The sequence below is a fragment of the Chenopodium album genome, chromosome 2, assembly GCF_948465745.1.
Source record: "Chenopodium album chromosome 2, dcCheAlbu1.1, whole genome shotgun sequence".
Lineage (NCBI taxonomy): Eukaryota > Viridiplantae > Streptophyta > Magnoliopsida > Caryophyllales > Amaranthaceae > Chenopodium > Chenopodium album.
Window position 1 is genome coordinate 28,577,940 of NC_137835.1, and position 6,761 is coordinate 28,584,700.

Below are 6,761 nucleotides of genomic sequence, written 5' to 3' on the forward strand. Positions count from 1 at the left end.
ATTATGATGTAGAAATCATGTTTACATCGTTATTATGATATTCCTAGTATCATGTTTAGGGAAAAAGTTATAATATCAAATATGCTTAATATGATTGTTGCGATGCTTCCTATGTTCTTCCTAATATTTATGATTGTTAGTATCATGTTAGGGCTAAAGATTTGATTTTTATTGCTTAGTGACATGATAGGGTTTGTTATTAATCTTGTTAGTATCATGCCTAGGATATTGCTATTATTATTATGCTTTAATATTAACATGAACATGATTATGATTATAATTGTTATTATGAATATTATTATTTTGATGATTATTTTATTTATGATTATTATCATGATTATTTCAATTATTATTTATTGTCATGATATTGATGATTTATTATGTTGCTTGATATTTATTGTTATTGCTTGATCACACTTTTTATGCATGTTTAAAGGGAATTTTGGTACTTGTAATCATGCTTAATAAGATAATTAATAATCTTGTTTAGGGTTAATATGATTATAACTCAAGTGATCGCCAATAATAGTTTTATTTGTGCATTAAATTCAACCAACATAGATAAACAGGTTTAGGGTAAACCTATTGATTGCATGTTAATTAAAAAGCGCACATGAATACGAGAAGAATAAATTAGAGGCCTATTATTAGGGCAGGTTCAATATCTTTTAGGTTGGATTTGTACCTTCATCCCCGAACCCTTATTTGGTTCTAGACCTTATGGAGTTGACGATCTCTTGGATCGTTAAGGGGTGTAACCTTCACCCTGTGAACGGTTTACAAGTTCCTAAAACTTGTTGGCGACTCTTTTTCTCTATCTTCTTCCCTTTTGGACGCCACCGTACTTTAGTGTATGATCACAGTGGGGTTCAAGCAAGGGGATTAACGCTTGAAATTTATTCCCTACAGTGGTGCCCTTGCCTCCACCAGAGTCGTTGATGGTTTCACGTTTGCTTAGGGAGTTGATAAACAAGGGAGAGCGCTACACTTTTCCTTGGCAGGAGCTTGTGCGTATGGAGGGCGATTATTCGCAGGACTTGCTTCCCTCTTTGGCTCCTCCACCTCGTCTTCTCGAGGTATGATTTCTTTTTAGTATTTTGTCGCTAGTCTCAGGTTATTCGATCGTATTTTCAGACGACTATTCGCCGTGTGGGGAAGATTGAGGTCCCGCCTTAATCCGTCTGTTACCTGGGGCTGATCGGTATTACTGAGGATCATACTGCTGACGCGCCAAAGGGTTTCAGACAGGCACAAGAGTCTTTGCCTGATGTGTTTGAGCAGGTAAGATTTTTGACACATTATTCATCCTTTTTAATACCGCCTGTTACTGATTTTTCTTTGCTTTATTCTCAGCCTACGCACCCGGAGATGATAGGGTTCATGAAGCTGGTTGACGCTTTGAAGTACTGCATCATCAAGCTTCGGCGTGGTGCGAGTTGTTAGGGCGGTTCAGGCGATGTTCTTGAGGTATGCTCACTTTTTTTTTTTACCATTTGTTCTATCTTGCACCATTGACATCTTTTGATTTTGTGTCTTTCAGGAGCGACGGAGGTCCCGCTCGCGCTCGAGGCATAGAGGCTCGGACGAGGGGGAGCCGAGTCGCAACAGGCGATCTCCTGAGGTTCGTTGACATTCTCAGTCTCAGCGGCAGCCTCAGCTTTCTCGGCCGTTTCAGGAGGCTCAGTGGCAGCAGCCTCAGCCTTCTCAACCATTCCATCACTTTCAGGGTCAGTGGCAGCGACCTTCATCTTCACAACCTTCACAGCCTGAGTTAAAGCCGGTCATTATTCCTATGGATCATGGTTTATACTCAGTTCCATTGTCTAGGGCGCTTCCTCCACCGATGCCTGGCTTATTTTCAATTCAGTGTCTGGGACGATGCCTCCACCGACGCTTCCTACCTCTTGGAGTTAGTCTACGCCGTTTGCCAGTTGGACGGGTCCTGCTTTGAGTTTGTCTGCTACTGGAGCTATAGAGACTAGTAGGGATACTACTCCTCGTACCTGGATGATGGAGGGACTCTTTAGTTCATCGTTTCCGTATTCACAGGTTGGAGATGACACTGATCCTCACTCTTTTAGTTCTATAGATTTTTGACCAAGGGTTTTTATTTTGTACTTTGGTTGATGACACTTGACATTGTTTATGCATCATGATTCACTTTGTACATTATTCACAATTTATGCATTTATTAGTGTGTATTAGTGTGTGTTTGAGACTCATTGTGTGTGATTGTGTATTTATTAATGACGCGAAAAAAAAACGTAAGTGGAGGGTACCGACCTTCCCCAAAAGAAAAAGGAAATAAATAGAAAAATGAGACAAGTTTTACAACTCCTCCAAAATAAAAAAGAAAAATAAAAATAATTAAGCATGAAAATGGGACAAGTTTTACAACTTCCCCAAAAGAAAAAGGAAAATAAAAATAAATAAAAATAAATAATAAAGATAAATAGAAATAGAAATAAGAATAAAGTTATAATAAATAATAAAGATAAAAAAATAATAATAAATAATAAAGATAAAAAAAATAAAATAAATGGAGAATTTTGTTAGGAATGAAACTCTCGAAAAACAGAATTAGAATATAAACGGTGAAGATAAAACAGTAAAAATCTGGATAAAAATAGGTAAAGGATACAAAATGAAGACGCGTGGTGTAGGGAATATTTCAATCGTTAACCCCATACTTGAACTCCACTGTGATCATACACTAAAGTACGGTGACGTCCAAAGGGAAAGAAGAGAGAGCAAAAGAGTCGCCAACAAGTTTTTTAGGAACTTGTAAATCGTTCACTAGGTGAAGGTTACACCCCTTAACGATCCAAGAGATCGTCAACTCCAATAGGCCTTGAACCAAATAGGGTTCGGGGATGAAGGTACAAATCCAACATAAAAGAGATTGAACCTGCCCTAATAATAGGCCTCTACTTTATTCTGATCGTATTCCTGCGCGCTTTCTGACTAACATGCAATCAATAGGTTACCCTAAACCTGTTTATCTATGTTGGTTGAATATTAATGCACAAACGAAATTATTATTAGCGATCACTTGAATTATAGTCATATTAACCCTAAACAAGATTATTAATTATCTTATTAAGCGTGATTACAAGTACCAATTCCCTTTAAACATGCATGAAAGGTGTGATCAAGCAATAACTATAAATATGATCAAGCAACATAAATCATAATAATAATATATAATAAAAATAATCATAATACTAATAACCATAATTAAAATAATCATGTTAAAGCATAATAATAATAGCAAGATCCTAGGCATGATACTAACAAGATTAATAACAAACCCTAGCGTGTCACTAAACAATAAAAAATCAAATATATAGCCCTAACATGATACTAACATGAATATTAGGAAAGACAATAAAAGGCATCATAGAAATCATAATTGACATTATATTCTTTACCCTAAACATGATACTAGGAAGCAATAAAACATCCTAACATGATACTAGGAATCAAAATAACAATCTAAGCATGATTTCTATATCATAATATCAATTAAACAATTAAAGCACTTACTTGGATGCCTCGTATCTCTTTCTAATAACAAAATACACACGTTAGTAACTTCAAGGAAAATAATAAACAAAACAATTAAATAAAATAATAATTGAAAGAGAGATTTGGGACCAAACCCTCAGAAATTAAACCTTTCACGTCTAGGACGAAGGCAACTCCGAATATGGCTAGGTGTATCTAGATCTAATGAATGCGGAATTTTTATATTTGAGAGAAGGCTAGTTTAGAAAAGAGAGAGAAAGAGTAATCAAGAGAATCTTGATGAGAGTTGGTGAGAATTGGTAAGAATAAGAATTGATTAATCAAAACGGAGTTTTTACGACGTTATTTATAAAGAAAATCAGCCAAAGAGATATAATATCAAAAACAGAGTTCTGACGCAAAAAACCGAGTTGGCGCCAGACGCTGACCTTAGCGCCAGACGCTAAGGTTGGCGCCAGGCGCCAAGTCTAGCGCCAGGCGCTACATCTGGCGTTTGGCGCTGACTCAGAAATCCATGCGTTTTCTTAAAATCAGATAAAAATTGCCGTATAGGAGGATAAAATCGTATTTTCCTCAAAAAAAATGTTTTTTAATTCTAATTAAAACTCTAAAAAAAGTCAACAAAAAGTCAATTTATCAATGTTAATTGAATTAGGAATGAAAAGAACCTTCTAGAAGAAGCTAGAAGACTAAAACCATTCCTAATTGCATTAGGAATTATAAATCCATATTAGGCCCTCCCCTAGATCATTGGGCCGCATATAAGGCTCAAACTAGGCCCAGTTCAGAAATTTGTCCATAACTTCCTCAATATTCATCGGAATTGGGCTTATAATATATCGTTGGAAAGCTCTTGTCAAGCCCCATCCAACTACACTACTATTGGACCCATATCATTGACCAACCAAACTGGATTGGCTGTTTTCTTAAAATAAATTTTAAAAACAGAGAGAAGAGAAAAGAAATTAAAACTATCTGCAACACTAGACTTTCCACACTTTCACTTCATTTGATTATGATTCGACGCGAAAGGTACTCATCACTGGGTTTGGTTTTGGGGAGACACAAATGGGTGTCTACACGTGGGCACTGGACACGTCACTATACACCGTGTCACGGCAAAGACTGTCGTGTCGCGGCATTATTTCCCGTGACACGGTGGAAATTCCGTGTCACAGTGCGCGTATTCTGCAGCGGTGTAGTTTGCACACGTAGAAAGATAAATTTTGAGTATTTCCAAGCGTTTTGGCTATAACATAGGACCAGTGTATTCTTGATATGCATAATTACGAAACATAAAATAATTAGAATTTCATATTTCAATAATAATGTCTCAGAACTTTGATAATACATGCGCGACTGGTCTTATTCTTTGACCAATGCTGACAAAAGAGAGTTGGAATTGTTTCATGTCAGAGGCTTATTAGCCTTGAGGCATGTAGCAATTGAACATGATTTTCTTAGGGCAACTTTAGACTATTGGAGTCCAAAAACACATTGTTTTAAATTTGATTACGATGAAATATGTCCCCTGCCGGAGGAATTCATTGCCATCTTTGGGTTTCCTGCCAGAAATCTCATTGCCATGCCTACCCTACGTGATTATTATTACCAAGACTTTGAACGCCATCTGAATGTGACAGATTCAGATTTAAATAAAATTGTGTGTGGTAATGAGGTAGACTTAGAAAAACTTGCAAATTTGTATTTCAATCGCCCTGTCTCTGAGTCTTATCATGTATACCGTAGAAGGGTTTATATTTTTTGCAGGTTTAGCAAGCTTTTATTTGCAAACGGTAGGGTAGGACATGCTTGTTTAGCGTCTATGTTTGAACATGTTGAATCTGGGAGATCTCCTATGCCGACTTGCCTTGGAGAAACTTTGCGCGGCCTTGACGAAGCAAAAGCTGACCGGAAAGCTGTCAGGAAGGGCTCTCTAGTACTGCTGCAGGTAAAAACGCGCTCTAAGTAGCCCCCGTGACACAAAACAGGCACCGTGTCACGGTGCATTCTGCCGTGTCACGGTGGTTTTCTGCATTTTTTTTGTACTGATTTTTTTTTTTTTTTTTTTTTTTTTTTTTTTTTTTTGCAGATTTAGTTGATGGAGCGTTTAGAGCTTTTTGAAGCCCCCAACGATATTGAAAAATATGGTCCTAACGATCTAGTCCGCAGGAAGAAGAATTACTCTGCGAACATGTTATATGATGATTGGAAGAATTTCTTTGCAAAGAGAGAATTTTTTATTCGGTGGGTGGTGCCTTGGTGGAGGCTAAATAGGATGGTTGGCACGAATGATACTCCATATTGTCGCGTTCCTAGTATTTCAAAGTTGACCTTTTAGTGTCCTTCTCGATTGATGCGACAATATGGACTTGAACAAGTAGTTCCACGCTATAACGATAGTCCTCGTGAAGTATCGTTGCATGAAAGTAACGTTCACAAGTACGAGGCTTATTGGATTGGAAGACCTTTGTGGACCGTTTTTGCGAGCAACCAAGCTCCTCCTCCCTTATCTAGTGCATACAAGGCATGGTTGAATCCTAAAAGTAGAAGGGATCGAGTCGGATCACGCAACTTTGATGTGAAGGGACGTCTTGGAAGTAAGAAGGCGCCTCCTAAAGATCGTCTAGGTCCGAGAACACAAGGAATTGAGTTTAAGACTCCTATAATGCCTAAAAAGAAGAATTATGTGAAAGGAAAGGGTAAGGAGAAGATGGTTTATAGGGAGAAGCAATCGAAGAATTCCAAGAAAGGTGAAAGGGGTGAAAGTTCGACTAGGGGTGTGACGGTTCGGGCTACAAAAGACACATTAATGGTGAAGGATGACCTAGTTGAAAAAGAGAAGGATGTTCCTAAAGTGAAGAAGGATTAGATCAATATTGCTTTGCTTATATGATTTATAATTTTTATTTTTAAAATAAGGCGCATGATGCCAATAATTATAGTCACATTTATTTCAACAATAATAGCATATTTATTTTCGCCTTAAATAAAAATTACAATGAATTTTTTTTATTATTTTTTTTTATATATCCGAGTCAAGAAGTCGGACGCAATGGAAGAATAATAACAAACATTGAACAAATAACAGAGTTCGCAAAGTCCAGTTTTACTGCGCCATGGAACAATTCACCACATACTTTTTTTTTTTTGCTGGAATTCCACCGTGCCACGGTGGAAACTGCCGTGACACGGTGGAACTCTCGGTGGCGCGACAAACTCCTTTTTATTTT